The following is an 18,456-nucleotide window of genomic DNA, read 5'->3' as shown; positions in this document are numbered from 1 at the left end:
TGGAAACCATCACCTCCATCTTCTATGGCAGATAGAAGTGGGCAGATAAAGTGAAGAATGTTTTGTCTTCTTCTGCCCACATAAATCCTCCCCAGAGCACAGGATTCATGGTATGAGTCTGAGATAAGTGTGAATTAGAAATTATGGGAGCCATGGGCCCACTTCCAAGTGTTGTACTTAGTGCTCTCTCCTGTCCTCACCTACCTCGTTCTCTGCTTGATGCACTCTCCCTCAAGTATTCCTTCTCCAGTCAAGATTCCCCCTCATTTCTAGGCAGAAATAATCAATTCTGGACTTACAAAATACACTGCACATCTCCTGGGGAGCCTAAAACATTCTAATGCAATTATGTATAGAAATGAATATCAAATAAACAGTATGAAATTTTCTCAGAAAACTAAAAATGGACTGCCTTTTAACCTGGCAGTTCCACTGCTGGGATTAATCCTGTAACACCAATTCAAAAGAACCTGTGCACCCCTATGTTCATAGCAGCACAATTTACAATAGCCAATTGCTGGAAGCAAAGTAAGAGCTCAACAGTAAATGAGTGGATAAAAAAAACTGTGGTATATTTACACAATGGAATATTACACAGTGGAAAGAAAGAAGGAGAATGGGGCAAGAAGTCTAAGGCCTAAAGCCTGCAGACACTTTAGCTGAAATGAAGTCCAAATTTACACCTCAGAGTCCTGTGATCCAGGGATGTGCTCAGGTACTGTGAGTACAGCATATCTCGCTGCAAATCCTCGTTTTGCTCCTTACTTGCTATGTGACTACAGTAACCTCTTTGAGCCTCAGTTTACTCAGATGTTGAATGGGAATAATATCTATGAAAAAGGCAGACATGATATGCACATAATGAAGGACAGTTGCATTCCTGTCTGATTAAAAAAATATTGAAAATAGTGGCAGTTGAAGGGGAGAAGCTGCTCCTTGGCACGAGGCCCTTGGCATTGATTGCCAAAGACAAGGCTCCAGAAGGGCTTTGACTCCACCCAATGCTCCCATTGGCCCCATCGCCTCACCTTTAGTAACACTAGGGTTCCTGGATTATCTCCCAAGGCAGCCTACAGCTCCCAGGGGCCACAAGGAGCTGCTCTGCTGAGCAATTAAATAAGCACCCAGAGAGCGTTGTGTGGATAAGGACTAAAGACAAGGACATGGGAGATACCTTGGCTCTTATTTTGGGACAAAACTTGTTTTGCCATCTTTGTCGACCAAAGATCAAGAATCTTTCTACAGTCCTAGTTGGTGTGGCTCAATGAATTGAGCACCAGCCTGAGAATCAAGGGGTTGCTGGTTCGGTTCCCAGTCACGACACATGCCTGGGTTGCAGGCCAGGTCCCCAGTAGGGGGCATGCAAGAGACAACCACACATTGATGTTTCTCTTCCTTTCTCTCCTTCCCTTCCCCTTCTCTAAAAATAAATAAAATCTTAAAAAAAAAAGAATTTCTACTGCCTCAGTGAGAATGATGGGTTCTCAGTACTGTTGACATTACTGCCCTCATCACATCTATTAGGAAGGCAAAGGAGAGAGTGGGCACAGTTTCTGCAGAGAGAATCCAGCCACCAAACCAGTGTGGGCCCAGAACAAGGTTGTCAAAACCAGGAAGGAGAGCTAAGAGACAAGGGTACCTTAATGAGAGCAAATGGACCCTGGAGTCATCTGGACCTGGGTCCAAGCTGAGCAGGAGTGGGCAAGTCACACTGGCAGGGCTTGGAGGGAGGCAGCAACACTGAGAGGCCATCTTCTGAAGTTTTGCACCCTAAGTGCCTGCCTCATTTGTCTCACCCTAATACTGGTGTGGGTCACAGAATCTTAGTTACCTCCTCTATAAAGTTGGGTGTTGACAATACCTAATATAGTAGTTAATGTGGTTGAGCATTATTATGTTCACTTTACTTGTATTAATTGATTGGGTCCTTATGACAAACTTCTTAGGTAGATACAATGATTAGCCCATTTTATAAATGGCCAAACCAAGGCACTGTGCTATTAAGCAGTAATTTAATCATGTTCTCCCATCTAGTAGCCAACAGAGCTGGGATTTGAACCCTGGGAGCCTGGCCCCAGTGTCCATTCTCATCACCATCATGCCAAACTAGCTGCAGTGCAGGGAGGTGTGAGGAGGACCACATAGGGTAACACAGACAGGAAATTTGTGCTCAAAGAGAGGGACTTGCATTAATTAACTGAGAGGGCACCCAGTCACACTCTCATCTTAGCCTCTTCTTGATGCATAGCCAAGCAGTTACAAGGGAGCAGCACCTGGAAGGCCCAGCACAGACACCAATAACCCTGGGATACTTTTGCTCCAGCAAATTCTGGAACCAGGGTTTTCTGGAACACACTCGAGACCTGAGTTCTGGGTGATTGACTTCTCTCCCATGGCCACCATCTTGAGATTCTCTTTTTCTCTCTTTTTTATTTATCCTCACTCTGGGACATGTTTATTGATTTTGTAGAGAGGAGGAGGGAGGGAGAAAGAGAGAGAGAAACATCGATCAGTTGCCTCACATGCCCCGACTGGGGACTGAACCTGCCACCTAGGCATGTGCCCTGACTGGGAATCAAACACATGACCTTTTGGTTTACAAGGTGACCCTCTAACCAACTGAGTCATACTGGCCAGGGCTTGGCATCTTTGACATCTGCAATCCAGCCCCTGTAAAGCTGTTACAAGGTTCATTTACATGCATATTAGATAATACCCAATAGTAATACCCATTAATTAAGCAGAGCAATTTGTTTATAATTAACTTGAGAAATTTATGACTTTAGAAAACAATTACAGGAGCTGATATAAACACATTAGGTAGCGATAGCAATGCCAAATTTAATTGCTTTCAAGAGCCACTGCTATGAATGCTATAGCCATCACTTGTCATGTTTGACAGCAGCTTATAAATTCATCAGTCCGTCTATGAGCCAACAGCCCAGGCGATGTGGAATGGGGAATGCCAGCCCTCAGAAACTGCTGATGATACAGTGCTAAGTGAAGTAAGCAGGCTTGAAAACTATATACAATCCATTCTCAATTTGGTAAAAACAAGTCTTCATATATGTTATTTCTGGTATGATATATATACTTCATATATTTATTATACATGTATTTGTGAATATATATGTAGATGTATAAATAAATGTATTTCTTTCTGGTGAAAGAAATACATAAAAATGAAAAATATGTGTGGAATACATATAAAAGAAAGAAAGAAATAACCATTGGTGGTTTTCCATGGATAATGGGATTACTGACTATTTTTTCTTCATGATTTTAAATTGATTTTAGAGAGAGAGAGGAAGGGAAAGAGAGAGAGGGAGAAAGAGAGATTTGTTTTTCCACTTATTTATGCATTCATTGATTGATTCTTGTAAGTGCCTTGACTGGAGATCAAACCCACAACCTTGGCGTATCAGGATGATGCCCTAAAACCAACTGAGCCACCCAGCCAGAGTTTTCTTTATGACTTTTTGTATTTTTCCAAATTTTATAGGAATAATTTACTCTTTTTATACCAAGAAAAAATTAGGAGTTAATTGAGATGGTGGAAGTAAAAGAGAAAAGAATAAAAAGATAGATATATTTTCTTTTTCAAGGAAATTATTTTTAAAAGATAATCAGACCTTGCTATAATCATTGTGTGTGCTACTTCGTTGACATTTTAAGATTATTTTCATTTTCGTATGAGAAAATGAGAAAGTAACCTCACCACATTCACCGATGTGACCCTCATCACTGGGTTATACCTGCCCTGGCACTACAACTGGGGAAGAAAAGCGATGGCCTTTAAGTTTTAAAAATATCAACTCATGAAAATATTGCAGGAGGATTTTGGCCCAAGTCCTACACTGCAGGTGCCTGCAGATTCATGATAAGACACACCAACCAGTCATTCTGGACAAGGACAAGTCCTCGAAAGACTGAATAAACCTCCTGCTGACAACCATGTGTACTTAGAAGAGAGGTGAAGACCCATCCTTGCCACATGATTCATCTTCCCACAATGTCACAAGGGAAGAAAAGGGGAATTTGGCTAAAAGCAGTGAATGCCTTTTCAGAGAATGTACCCCCACAGTGTCAGAGGTCATCTGACCCCACGTGCTCCCTTTCCAGCTGAGGGGAGACAGTGTGACCTATGGGGTCACTTGGCAGCAAGAGACAGGGCTCATTATGAACACAGATTGGATCCCCTTTCTGTTAACATTTAATGAACACCGACACGGTGTAGGCAGTGGCCTCTTATCTTTCATATTGCAACACATTTATAATTATAATTCAGCCCCTACTTGATAAAGATTTTTTTTGAGCCCATGATCTGGCACTCCCCAAGTGTTAGAACATTCATTTGGCTAGGTGCTCCTTGAAGAACTCTGTAGTCCAGAAGGTTTGGGAAACCCCGATTATTCTTCTCTTTCCTGAAGATTCCTAAGACATCAGCTTATCAAAGTCTGGGAGGAACCCCACAATATAGAAGCTTGTTTACCTTGTTTAATACAGTGCTTTCCAAACTTTTGGGGGGACAGAACACTTTTGGTCCTATACCACTTTTTTAAATATAACTTTAAAATTGTATATTTATTTATTTTTACAGGGAGAAAAAAAGGGAGAGAAGCATCGATTGGTTGCCTCTCATAGTCCCCTGACCGAGATCGAACCAGAAACTCATTTACATAATCGGACCGGGAATGGAAGTGGTGACCTTTTCCCCTGTGGGACAACACCCAACCAACTGAACAACACCGGTCAGGGCCTATAACATCTTTCAAGAGCTGAAATTAGAGTTTGTTAAAAGATACTTTGGGAAAAGTCAGCAGGTTCTCTTTGTCTGAAGATGCAGAACAATTGAATTTAGGACCATACCAGCTGGACAAGTCATTTCCTCCACAGTTCACTGGGCTGCTGACAGAGCATAGCTAACACAGAATACACCCTCATCAAACCTCAGTGGAATCCGAGGGAACTATGAAGACTAGACCAGTGAAGCAATGGATGCAATCACACACTCACAATCAAAGCTCTGTTTTATTTTTTATTTTATTTTTTCACTTTTGATGTTTTATTATTTATGTTATTACAAATGTCCCATTTTTCCTCCTTCACCTCCCTCCACCCAGCTTGCCCCCCACCCTCCATTTTATTTTTATCACACACACACATACACACACACACACACACACACATCCCAACATTAAATAAAGTAGAAACGTTTGTAAACTTTCATTCATTTGACAGTGAGCATATTCTCTTTCTTGGCTTAGAAACAAAGAACTGTGGGCCCGAAGAATCCAACAAACCATGTCATTTTAGGGATGAAAGTGATGCTCACGAAGCCATGTGATGTGTCTGAGGTCACAGAGCTACTAAGGAGGTCCAGGACTTCCACGGAGGTCTCCTTCCTCCAAGCTTGGGTGCTTCTCAGGTTCCGCCCTCTACCCATGCTCTGCTGCCCTCCAACCCCCCGCATGGCCACTCTGAACTGGCACAATGTGAAGAAATAAAAGGGTCTTTCAAATGAGGCAGATTTGAATTTAAACCCTTGATCTACAAACCAGCAGTTGGGTCACACTGGGCAAGTGGCCTAAACTCTTTGTGCCTCAGTTTTCCCACTTGTTAAATGGTAATCATAATCTCACCTCATAGAGCCATTGAGAAGATAAAATGAAATAATTCATAAAAAATTACTGTCATAAGCTCAGTAGGTATGGGATCAGTTTTATCTCCTTTTTATTATAATTTTGAAGAGCTCTTGATTACTTTTTCTCCTCAGGATAGGAATTCAAGTTTTTTCTTCTCTGTGGCTGTTTGTTACTCTGGAGTGGTCCTTTATATTTGAGTAATAAGAACCTTTCAATATTAATAGAAGAAAAATGGGATAAATAAATAAATTGTCTAATAATGAAAAATTCATGTTGAATTCTACAGGCATGAAATTGAGAAAAAGAGAGCATGTGATTTATCATAGCCTGGGCTCTGTCTTCCAATAGCGCCTGTAGACACGGAGACCAGGTCACCTCGAAAGGTGGGAGTGAGTGCTCTGACTGCTGCGTTGTCGTCAGCTTTAGTCTAGTGGGACAGCCTCCCCGACTTGGAAGCTGACGCAATCACAGACAGGCTGTTGATGCAGACACCAGCACGTTTCCCTTGGCGAGTCATCAGCTTCAGGCTGGCACAGGGCTTGCTTCCACGGACTGCCGGATGGGTGGAACATTTTGCAAACAGGTGGGTCCTGTGCAGGTCTTACCATGCTGTTTGGCTGCCGTGGGAGAAGCATTTATTTACTCCTTTGAGACAGACTGGCTTTCAACATCTAAAGAGACATCTTCCCTCTTTATCTCCTCCTCTCACTCCACCCTCTCCATGCCTTTACTCAGGCTCCATTGTACCAGCCTCCTAATTGGCCTACCAGCCTCGCCTCTGGCCTCCTTCCTATCAATCCTCTGCAGCCAGAATCATTTTTCCAAACTGCTGACCCCCAATGGCTCCTTACTGTTTCCAGAAAGAAGTCGAAAAAGACTTAGTCTGACATTTAGAATCCTCCAAATCTGGCTAGTCTACCTTTAACCTTATTTTATATTTTTCTCATATCTGCTTCTTTTGCTCCAATCATATTGAGCTTCTTTTTTTATTTCATATTGAGCTTCTTGACATTTGTGTTTTTTTTTCTGTTCATACCCCGTTATTTTAAACCTCTGAGTTTTTACAGTGGCTATTTCCTCTGAATAGCATCCCCTTTTTTTTCACCGTCAACGCTCAGCTCAAATGTCAAATTTTTGATGTCATTTTTTCATACTTGCTAGAATTAATCATCTTCTTCTTTAGATTTCCACATTATTCTTTCATTACTCTTCATTAACATTTGTAAAAATTTTCATTCCCCTCACCACATTAGGAGGTTTTTTAATGCTGGGCCTGTGGTTATTCAGTCTCTGGTACATAGTATTTGCTCAATAAATGGATGGGTTAATGGATGATGGGTAGATGAATGGATAGATGAGTGAATGAGTAGGGGAAAGGAAGGAAGGAAGGATTGATGAGTGACTGGATAGATGTGGTACGAGGAAGTACCCCAAATGAATTGAAAATCTTTAAGTCCACTTAAAGACAACAGCGAGAAAGTTGCAATTGATTTTGTGATAAAACAAAAGGAAGTTGAAATACAAAATAGTCAGAAAGAGAAACTTGTTTTTTTTCCCCCTGAAGAAGTTTGGGCTTCAGAGTAATTGTAGGAATGACAGGAATACAGGGACAAGAAGTCATCCTGTTCCTGCCAAGACTCAGAGGACAGAAAGTAAGGAAGGAATCAGGCTGGAAAAAAACCTTTGTAGCAAAAAAAGGTGAGTAAAAGTCCAAAGCATGGAGCAGGATTTTGGTGTTCATCTCTGAATTGCCCAGAGTCCAGCACAGTGGCCAGCACACAGTAGGTGCTCAATGGGTGCTTACTGAATGAATGAGGAAGAGCATATGTGAAAAGCACCTATAGGACCCAAAGCAGATATATTCTCTCCCAGGAGCAATAAATGATCTGGAGAATTCCTTGTCTCTGAGCATCACCAAGAGAGAATTTTGTGATATCTATGGATGCCAAGTTATATGTTGGGGCTCAGGTAACATTGGTTGACTTTTCTCTTATTCGTTTTTGTGTTTTTATTATTTTCAAACACTGGATGCTTGCAAATCGGTAGCTCTGGGCTGTTGATTAGAAGGCCTTTCCCCTCCTGAGCACAGAGGCATGGTCAAAGGAAAACATCTATTTTCCCGAATTGGACACAGCACTACAACCGTCCTTCACTTGTCCATGGAGAATATAAGGTATTGAGCTCCCAAATGGAGACACAGCTCCAATTTTTAAGAATTAAAACAACAAAATGGGATGTGAGACAAGAAAATTTCCTTACAAAAATTTTTCTGGACATTGAGAGAGCGAGACGCTTGTGTAGGATGGGTTCAGTTGCTAAAGGATTCAGTCTGGCTTAGGTGTTTTGGGTCTGTAACTAGAAAGGTACCAACATAAAATCTAGTTTCTATATCCTTCAGATATGGGGGAAAAGGGATTTTGAAAGACCCCTGTCTTCTTTAACATAGGCTTCCTTAGGTCAATGAAAACAGTTATGAAGCATCTACTGTTTGCCAAGAACTGAGCTAGACGCTGGGGGCCCAGAGATGGAGAAAACATGGCCTTTGCTCTCAAGGAGCCCCATGGAGAGAAAGATGTGCCAGTGACCAGTGGCAGTACCACATGATCAGGGCACAAATGGACATATGAGTGCCAGGGCCTGGGGGCCCACAGTGGAAGACATTGTGCCTCCTATGATACAGGGAAATCATAGAGGGCTTCACAAAGGAGGAAGGCTTATGAGGAGAGAGAGTTTGCCAGATGAACAGAAAAAGAAGATGTTGCAGGCAGAAAGACTAAATGTTGGGGCATGACCAGTGCAAGAAGACCATTGCGGAGCGGGGGTGGAGGGTATGTGAAATTAATCCAGATGAGATGCTGAGAGGAAGTTTGAACTTGAGTGATTGTGGCAAGGGTGGCAAGATGTACAAGGGCATCAGATCTGAGACACAGGAGATGAAACTGGCTGGGCTGGATGAATGACTGGGTACAAGGGATGAAATAAGTGGTGCCAAGGATGACACATGTCCGACCTGCAGGACACCTTTCGTAGAGGTGGGCAACAAATGGGGAGGATCAGACTTGAGGGCAAGACAAAGAGGACAGATTTGAATGTGTGAGTCTGCTCTCTTGGAGGACACCCAGAAACATCTGGATAAATGGATCTGGAGTTCAGGATGGAGGACAGAGGAGACACAGGTTTGGGGATCATCAGGGAAACTCCATCAGGCCCTGGCGATGTGCTTTGAAATCAACACTTGTGAGTGGGGAGGTTGTAAGGGCTGGTGAACAGAAGTCCTCATTCCCGAGGGCCCATTTGTTCAGCTCTGGCTACTCCCTGGCTGCCCCTGCTGGCATCAGGTATGTGATCGCTCACCTTCTTGCCTCCTAGTCCCCTGGCTCCTCCCTACTCTGAGTGCAATAGTATAATCAGAGCTGCAAAAACTAAGGCATAGCAAACCGAGCTCACACAACCGGAGTCAAGTTCCAACAGTGGCAGTGGCAGTGCAGAGGAACACAGGTGTAGGGAACAGTGTGGGGCTGTCGAGCCACAGGCCTCGCCCTGGGTCAGGGGACTGGAGGGACTCTCCAACTGCCCTGGGAAGCTCTTCTGTGCTCAGGGCAGGGCTCAGCTTGGTGGGATTTCTGAACTAGAGAAAGAGTGAGCCCTTCACCCTGTGGTCTGACAGCATAGGTGGCTTTTCCCACATTGTTTTAAAATCCACAGTGCGTGAAGTATGGCAGGAGAGAGCCGGTCCTGCTACATGCTCTTTCTCTCCAGGGGTTTTCACTGGCTCTCCTCAGGAAGAGCCACCAGCGGCAAGGGCTGGGGGCTTCTGTGAGAGGGACTGTGGGCCCAGCAATGGGGCAAGGTGCTGACAGCACTGGCACTGAATCCCTGTGGTCCCATTTCTTTAATATTTAAGGTGTTCTTATCTTCTGGGTACCCAAAGCAGAGAGGGGCATAGCAGAGTGGCAGGAGGAAAGCCTGAGCACTGTTGGGCGGATGCTCCGGCCCTCACCCTTCCTCCGGTTCAGCCACAGAGGGTGCACTGCCACCAGCTCTCCTGATTTCCAGCTTCCCTGAGTGGGGAGGAAAGAGTCTTTGATGTTTCATGTCTGTGTTTCTCAAAATGAATTAGTGTTCTTCCCTTGAAGTTGGATGTGTCACCTGTCACTTCTTGGAAGGGATTGTTGGGTGGGAAGAAAAATTCCTTCACTTAGGAGCAAGCTCTGATCAGATTCAAATATTCACTCCATGCCTCCCCCCACCCCAGCCTCCCCCAGCTCCCCACTGCAACCCTAGAAGACCCCCTGCAAATCCCACACAGAAGACGATGCTGTAGGCCTGGTGATGGGCCTGGCTGGGAAGGGCTTCCAGGGGCCGGCCAGGTGGTAGAGAGGACAGAGGCTAGTTAAGAGCATTCAATGGCCTGTCGTGACAATCACCAGGTGTGTGACTGGAAGCGTGACCCTTTAGTACCTTCTGTCTTAGTGTTCTTACCTGTCTAGAAAATGCCAGAGGTGGGAAAAGAGTTGCCACACATAGTTAGTTTTGGGGATTTTTTTTTTTTTTTGGATAGGTACTTTCAAAGTAACTGGAGCAGAGGACATGGCTCTACTTCCTGCCTCCTCCTAAACATTCACACACGCGTGAACACACCTGCACACACACTTATACAAACATCCACACAAAGTCAGAAACTACCATGCTTGGGCTCCCTGAAGGTATGGGTCTCAGAGTGTTATACAAGTTACAGTCTAAGATAAACAGAGGACAGGAAGTAACTTTTATGGGATCTCACCATGGGGTAGACTCTACGCTGCGGATTTTTTTCTACATTACCATATTTAGCCCTCACAGAATTCTATGTAGGGATTCAGAGAAGCTAAGCCATATATCCAAGGTCATTCAGATAGTATGTGGTAGAATCAGGACTTGAACCCCAGGAAGCCTGGCTCCCAATGCTATGCTCTCTCTGTCCCACCATTTTTCCTCTGACAAAGGATGTCTACTACTGTGCACCTTTCCTCGCACCCTCCAGTCTGGGCTCTCATCGAGTTCATGCCTATCTGCCTGACTTACTGAGAGCTCCCCAACACAGGCGTCTGATGCCCCATCCTCCTTCCTGAGCCTCAGTTCTTTGATTCCTATTCCTATCATCCTTAGTTTTCAACGTGGCTCAGGATCCAGAGTCTCACCTTCAGAATTTTCCTTTCAGTCAATTCCTTATCCCACGTCATTTTTGATCAACTGGTGTCTTCTCAGGTTTTATCTTAGACAGTATGTTCACTACCCATTTTCCAGCTACCAGTTCTCCCTGTTAGTACAGGATCAAATTGACAATGGTCCTCCCAAGGGATAGACATTAGTCAGGGCTCTAGTGTTGGGTGGCAGAGTTCCCTTTCAGCAAATAGCTGAAACAACCTTAGAATTCTACCTCATTCCCATTGCACTACCTCTTGACTGTGCTTTTCCCATTTCTTCACCTTTGTCTCTGACTTTGGGTCAGAGAGTTCGACATTTCTTTTCTTAGTCTTTCCTAGAGGCTTCCATGTGAGGACTCTGGCTGCCAGTCCAAGATTTTGTCTCTTGGATCATGGAAAGAGCTTACTCATAAATCAGCAACTGATACTCTCCCTGCGTGCTTTCTCATGTCCTTCTGCAGCTGCAAGCCCAGGGCTGTGGGGATGTAGTAAACGCTTGGCCCACCTTCTCTCACCACTCATCACCCAGCACTGACGGCTGCCCCTGCAACTCTGCCCAAGCGGGGAGGCTGGAAGTACTGGGGAGCTGACACCCCTGGGAGCAGCCCTTGCCAGTGACGGGTGGGGCTTGGAAGGTAAACCCGCCAGCTTCCTCATCCCTCAGGCAGGGCAACCCTGAGGTGTACTGTACACTATCAGGTGTTCCCAGGGCGGTTACCTTCAGTTCCCCACAGCAGTGTCCTGTTCATTTGTTTACCCAAGTTGACCCTCTTCCTGTCCTGATCTCACTCGTCACTCCCCTAAAAGTACTTCTTGTGCAAGTTGCTTATACTCATCTCTCTTAAGGTCTGCTTCTGCGGGAACCCAACCTAAGACAGGGTCCTAAAGCTGGTGTTCCCGGTGGCTCTGGCTTCCATGTGGCTCCTTTCCAATGGGGTCATAGTCCCCAAACTCCCATAATGGTTTTAGGACGCAGGCAGTGCATATGCCAAAGCTCTGGTGAGTATGGGAGTTAAAAAAAAAATTGTTTAACATAGTCATCTTTAATGGAAGCAAGCTATGGAGCTAATAATACTGATATTTTCAATAGACTGAATTAAATTATGCTTCCCATCTTGTATCTTAATTAAAGGGATAAAAACTGTTTCGCATTTTAATTAGCAAGTATGCCTCAAAAAGACATAAATTAATATGGGAGGCATCCCCGCAGGAGAGCAGCCTTCTGCCAGAATTCATGAGGCCAGAGAGAGCACAGAGAGCGGGGTGGGGTTTATGTCGTAAATGAGCGCAGCTGCGGCTGGAACTTGGGAACATTGGCTCTTCAATGTTTCTAAAAGGATCAAAGCAAGAGCTTGGCATGTACCAGGGAGGCATGGCCATTTTCCTGTAGGGAGGGATCCACTTTCTACTTGTGGTTCTTCTTTAAGACATCGGAACTGGGTCTAGAAAACGTGAGAGTGATAGGAACCTTTTTGATGATGACTGCCTTGGCTGTCTTCTTGCATGAGCATCCCTGGGCATTCTGGAAGCCTCGTAGACAGAGCCTGAGAGCAAAAGGGGCTCTGGCCATGGGACTGGCCTGGCAGGTGTCCTGTGCAGGTTTCAGGGAGGGACCAGGCTCCAGGGGCTGTGTGTGGGTCCTCTGTCCAAAGAGGAAAAAAAGGTCTGGGGCAATGCTTCCTTGCACCTACAAGTCAACAAACTTGCTGTGTGGGTTTTTTTCCTACTTTTTACAAAGAATACATACTTGTTAAAAATTTTTTTTTGAAAAGAAAAGACATATAAGCAAAGAAGAAACTTCAAAACAAAAGCGCAATCCTGTCACCAAGAAAGAATCGCTGACAACACTTGATGTGGTTTCTTCCGGATTTTCTCGGTCTAGTCTGCCTCCTGGCATCCCCCTGGCTAACGAGGGCTCTGCACAATGAGGGGGGCGGGGAGCCCAGTGCCCACAGCCGCTTGCTGCTCTGGTGCTAGATTCCTGCTCCAGTCACTGCATGCAGCCCCACCTTACTCTCCTCCATGGCCCTTGTCAGCTGTTCCAGCTTTTTTTGGTTCATTTTATTTCAATCAAAAACCAGTTGGCTCCTCCTCCTTCATTCCCCACAGGATAGTTAATGTAAGTTCCTTGTATATGACTTGAATTAAAGGGTTTGGGTAAAATGGAATTTTAACACAGAAAAAATGAATATTAGGCATCATTATTCCTTCCTTGAGGATTTTTACTGCCCCTTTCTGATTGCTCCAAGATCCTGCTTGGTCCTGCTCTCACTCCAAACTCTTCTCCTATCTTTTCCCTTCTTGGCTGTCTTACATTTCCAAAAACTCCTTCCTCTTAAGTTGCCAAGGGACCACTTTAGAATTCCTATGCCTTTGTTATGCTAGGTGATTTAGTTCCTTTTCTGTCTGTGTCTCTCACATATAGACCAGTCCAAGGCCTTTCCTTTCATTGCCAAAAGGCCAGGAATTTTCTAAATCAAATAGGCAATTGCTCTTGAGATGAAGGTGCCAAAAGAAAAGTAGCAAATTTCATTTTATTTACTATATTTTGCCATGTAGAGTGGGTACTTTTTTGCCCAAATTTTTGAGGGCATTATATGTGGCAAAATATGATATCTCACTTTACCTCTTTTTATTTATTTTCTCCTTCCCCTGAAATAGAGTTTTAATAAACATTCTTTCAGCTAAATTGGAGTAGGGTGGGGTGTGTGCACAAACCCTCAACTGTATTTTTAGGCTCACTTCTTAGAAGTGAAAGACTAGGTCAGGAAATAGGAACAAGTTCAAGGCTATTGCTTCTTTCTGCCCAATTGCCAGCCAGGAGGGAGGTGTCGTCTCACATTCCTCCAGCGCAGCAGTGTGAGGTTCTGACCACCTCACCAGCTTTGGATATAATATACTTTAAAGGGGGAAAGAATTAGCCATGTTGATGGGTAAAAGTCACACCCAAATGTTGATGTAATTTTGAAAGCAGTTTCAGGGCCGTGTATGGGCAGAGCCTGGGAGGCAGGTGCCCTCTGTGGAAACCGCACATGTCACCTCTTTGACATCAAGCTTCCAAATGGAACCTTAAGTTCTGCACAGCCATTTATCAAAAGGTTTCAAATGTCACTTTCCAATTTGCATTGGACCTTTTCTACATATTAGGTAATGTGATTCTATTACTAATGTATATGTTTTTGCGGCTCTACCTAAATTTGCATTGGAAATGCAAATGAGGCTACAGAATGAGCCAGCTTCCTGGGGAAGGATGATCCAGTTGCTTCCCCTTGTGACTGGTTCATGAGGATGTTGTCAAAGGGGTCACAGAAGCGTCCGAATCCACTCAAGCAGCCCGCTCTCAGTCTCTGTCATCTCTGGCGCTCAGCTTGGCTCCAGCCCAACAGGGGACCACTAGGTCTTCATGCTCTGGGCAAAGCCAGGTCTGATTCTTTGGTTTTTCTTGTTCAAGACAATGAACCTGCATTAGAGGGGTTTGGCCCCTTACCTTGCCCAAGGGTTTTACCTGTGGGGGCCTTTGGGGCCCAGAACCATGTTAGGCGTTTCTGCAGAGGTGACAGGCAGAGCAGAGAGAGCCAGATGGCCAAACTAAGTTCAATTTCTTTGGGAAAATTTTTCTCAGCATCTGACGCCTTTGCTACATCTTCCTGAGGTCCACAATGGGTGCCTTTGAGCATCACTGCACCGGGCAGGGCCCCAAGTCCACAGGATTTGCACCCTAAAGAAAGCGCCTGCAGTGCTTACTGCTCCCGATTCTGCTGGCCTTTGCCCTGCCCCTGCCCTTCCCAGGCTTGGACTTGAATGCAGAGTCGCTCTCACTTGGACCTCAGGGGCTTCTGTTGAGATTTTGAAGGAAGGGGAGAATTTAATCCTCTGAACTGAAGCCCAGTGTGATGACTTGACCTTTTCAGCTGAGCATAGGGCTCCCTGGCTGGTGTCAGCATTACCTTGAACCCATTAAATCGGCTTCCCCTCACCCCAGTCATGCACTGAGGTCCTACTATCCCTCCAAGGGGAACAACAGTCCTTCAGGATGATAGCAGCAGGGCTGGTCGTCCTGGTCTGCTCTCCCTCCAAACCCCATTTTTGACCCATTTTGAATTCTTGGCTCTACACCCTGATTTTTATTCTTCATCTTGAGACTTTGGACTTGGTGCTGTGCCTTATCTTCCAGGCCTCTGGGTCTTTGTTTTCCCTGGGACTCTGAGATGTAGCTGCTACTCTGCTTTTCAGGCTCCTGTCTAAATTCAGTCCTGACCCCTGACCTAGGCCTCCTCAGCCGGACCCCTGCAGGGCCAGCACCCGGCTGTCCGCCCCTTGTGTGAATGTGTGCTTAGTGCGTGCAGTGTGAAGAGGAGAAAATGAAACTTTGTGTCAGAGAAGCTGAACACAAAGCTTCTCTGGGCGATAATTAGCTGGCCTTGCATCCGTTCTTTCAAATGTACAGTCAGTCTATGGAGACAGGGTCATGTGAGCCCATCTGCTCTCCCCCGGACACATCTGTCAGACCACACATCCCACGACAGGGCACCATGTAAATCTTTGGAGATGCTTGACCTTGGGTCAGGGCCTGCTCCTGCCCACCCTAGCTCTACTCAGCAGCACCAAACCTCTTCACTGTCAAGACAATAAGCCTGCTCCGACCGGGATCAGGAGGGCACGTGCAGCCTCAGCCACTCCCTCAAATGGAGAGAGTTTCTGAGCTTCTATCACCAGTGTGCAGTTCCTGGGGACAGATTCTGGCTCTCCATCTCTGACCCAGGGTCTCTTCCTGTAGCCTCTGGAAACACCTATAGCTGGTATTCTCTGGTTTGTCCCTAAGTTTTTCCAGGAAGCGAGCCTGCGTTGGTTTGCTACGGCTGCTGTAATAAATTGTCACAAACTGGCTGGCTTAAAACAATAGAATTTAGTCTCCACAATCCAGAGGTTGAAAGGGTTGGTTTTTTCCCTGAGGGAGATGTCTCTCTCCGGCAGTCCTTGGTCCGCCATAGCTTGTGGATGTGTTGCTCCAGTCTCTGCCTCTGTTGTCACACCGCCTTCTCTGTATGTCTCATCCCCCTTTTCTGCTTTTATAAGGATGCCAATCATTGGATTTAGAGCCCATCCAGGTAATGCAACCAACTACAGATCCCTACCCTAAATTGCAGCTCACATGGCTGGATTCACATCCTTATCCAGCGTCCCCAGAAGTGGAGCCTTGTCCCTGGGACTCTGGGACCCTTGCTGATACGCTGCTCCAGTTTGGGACCCTGGACAACCTTGTTTAGCTCCAAGCATAACCCATGCCTGAGTTCCTCCGGCAATGCTCTCCTTACTTATTGACCAAATTCTTTGCTCAGCATGTCAGAATTAAACAAGTGTTCATTGTACCATAAGACATAGTGCATTGTGGACTCTAGCCAGGCCAGGAGAGAGGCAGTGGCTCAGGGAAGAGAGCATGGGCTTGGGTGAGACAAATCTTGGGTCTTGACTCCAAGACTCACTCCCTGTATTAGGGTTCATGCAACATTTTTGAGTTTTGGTTTCTTCAGGTGATAGAAGGGGTTGGACCATGATGTGGCAGTTGTGAGAAACAGATGAGAGAGCACGTGGTGAAGGGGCCTAGGGTACTAGTGGTGGCACAGGATATTCTTACTTCCTTTTCTCTTCTTCCTGCCTACCTGCTAGGGTGAGGGTCTTGTCTTTATAGAGACAAGACATGACATCCCTACAGTGCGGTAACATTGTAATATGGCAACATAGCAGAGTTATGCTTAAGAGGAAAATCTGCTTCCCCCCACCCCTCCCTTCCCTCCTCCTAATATAAAATAACATAGAACTAAAGGCCTTTGATCCAGGATCCTGGGGATTCAACAGCAGGGTAAAAAGACTGTGGGGACTGTGGGAAAGAGAAAAGAGAGAGAAGCGACCCTCAACATCCACCTGAGACAGATTCTCAGAGTATAAAGTGTCCACTCTTGTAATAGGTTGCATTTGCAGAACTTTCCAGAATTTTCAGGTACAATGAAGGGGTTGTGGACAAGAAGTACTGAATAAATGTGCATTTTTTTGTCTTCCTGGAACAGTGCTCTCAGTCCTAGCTTCCTCCTTTGGACACCAAACCACCACTAAGTTTAAGTTTGCCTCTTGACCCAATGATGGCGCACAAATCTAATATCCCCACCACTCCCCGTATCCTCCCCATGAGTGAGTTAATCCAGGGGCCTGGGTGTCAACCTCAAAGCCACAGTCACCATGACTGGGCAGGAAGAATGTTTAATACCATCCCATTTCAGAACTGGGCTGATGACTGCCAGGGGACTGGGGCTGGGAGTGGGGTGGGGTGGGAATGAGAGGTACAGTGGGGTGTGTTTAAGTGTAGATATTGGTTAGTTCAATTAAGTTGGAGTCCACCTTTGATTATGAGCATCACACAAGGCAGATTTACGGTCTTTTGTGTTCCAAAGCAAAATGCAGAACTGGAAAGTCTTACCATTTTTTTGACAGTCACTGCGGATTTCTGTGTATGATTGAGTTTAAACAACTCACAGTTGACAATGAATATGCAAACAGATGTTAATTAAAGCTTTTGCCTATCTTCCTATCCCATTTCCTGTATTAGGGCACATTTGGTCTTGTTAGTATACCCCTCCATGCCCACCCTGAGCTCCTGCTGGCTTGTCCCCAGGTTGTCCTCAATCTCCCAGTGTTATTCAGGGCTTGAATGACATACAGCTGAGCCCAGGTCAGCCTTTATCCCCCAGTGAGAGAGCACCCGGTCACACAGCCCTCTGAATAATTAACTGAGTTCTTCTGAGGGCCTTTTTTGTGGATGGATGGAGAAGAGGAAGCATGTAGCCCTTTAAACATGCTTAATTACGCTGGATGAAATACTGGACTCCTTAGCAACGGGCTGGGCCTCAAAGCCAGCCTTGTGGCATATTTGTACAACGTGTTCTGTGTCTGTGTCTACACGATTGAAATGGCATCGATCTGTCTGGGGGATGCGTTGGAACATATCAACACACTTTTTCTTGGCACGGTCATATTAGGGGAGAGCTCAGGGTTTCTCCCCCTGACTCTTCTTCTAGATGAGCTGGGGTTCTCCTATTGAGGGAGCTGGGTCAGCTACTGCTGTTCAGGGGATAGAAGATACACAATCATAATGTTAGTCAGAAGTGGTATTGTATAATAATAGGGATAGCACAGACTCCAACCAATCAGAACACACAATAGCCATAAACAACAGGTAGAGCCATTCTGGTGGGTACTAGCTAAATTTCAACCTTGGAAAAAGTTCTAGTATACAAAGAGTTTCACCTATAATATATTTCCCCATTTGATTGTAACCACAATCCCATGAAATGTGCCTGGATACTTTTCTAATTATAGAGGTGGGAAAACTGAGGTTCAGAGAGATTGTGTGTCTTCTCCAAGACTGCAGAGTTAAGGCCAAAGCTGGAAATCAAACATCTTCCCTCTTCTTTCTACTATGTTACTTGGCTTGTGCCTGTACAGATGCACCAGGTGCAGGAAGTTCAAGTTTTTGGCTGGGCTGCATACTGGTGAGCCCAGGGCAAAGGTGAGAGTGAGGGCAGGAGGGGAGGGTAGCAATGCTCTGAGGTTTGTGTTCAATCAGGGTGGTG

Source organism: Pteronotus mesoamericanus, unplaced genomic scaffold (genome assembly GCF_021234165.1).
Source record: "Pteronotus mesoamericanus isolate MK-2021 breed Mesoamerican mustached bat unplaced genomic scaffold, CSHL_Meso_final contig_90, whole genome shotgun sequence".
In the NCBI taxonomy this organism is placed as follows: Eukaryota; Metazoa; Chordata; class Mammalia; order Chiroptera; family Mormoopidae; genus Pteronotus; species Pteronotus mesoamericanus.
Note: the sequence above shows the minus strand (reverse complement) of the source record.